Below are 489 nucleotides of genomic sequence, written 5' to 3'. Positions count from 1 at the left end.
ATGAATAATAAAACTTCCAAATCTTTATACATTGATGTTTTAATGAATTTAGACTAAGAAGGAACACGGCTTCTTCATGGTATCTGGATCGTACAAGAAAAGGTTCAGCAATATTTATAGTCTCAAAGGACAGTACAAAATCAAAAGATGGAACACACCACTGAGGTTTAATGTTTTGCCATTGTCTAACAATTTCCAGACACGGGGCTTAAGAAACAAAAAAAGCAACAGATTTAAATTGAATAAAAAAGGCCTTTACTAGGGGAAAAAAATAAAAATAAATTTTCCATTCTATACAATGGAAAAGCTAACCAGGTTTCTACAAATGCACTAAAGAAGAGACATACACAACATTTTTTTTTACTTTCTCCTAAACACTTGTATGTCAATTTAGCTTTGCTCAGCAGTATTAAATAAATATTTAAATACATTTTAAGATGCTTAAACTGCAGGCAGTTTCCTATCCCTTTTTGTTCAGCACAGATCCTC

The sequence above is a fragment of the Lepisosteus platostomus genome, chromosome 3, assembly GCF_059453375.1.
Source record: "Lepisosteus platostomus isolate fLepPlt1 chromosome 3, fLepPlt1.hap1, whole genome shotgun sequence".
NCBI lineage: Eukaryota > Metazoa > Chordata > Actinopteri > Semionotiformes > Lepisosteidae > Lepisosteus > Lepisosteus platostomus.
The sequence above is the reverse complement of the archived record's forward strand: the minus strand, read 5'-3'. Positions refer to the sequence as shown.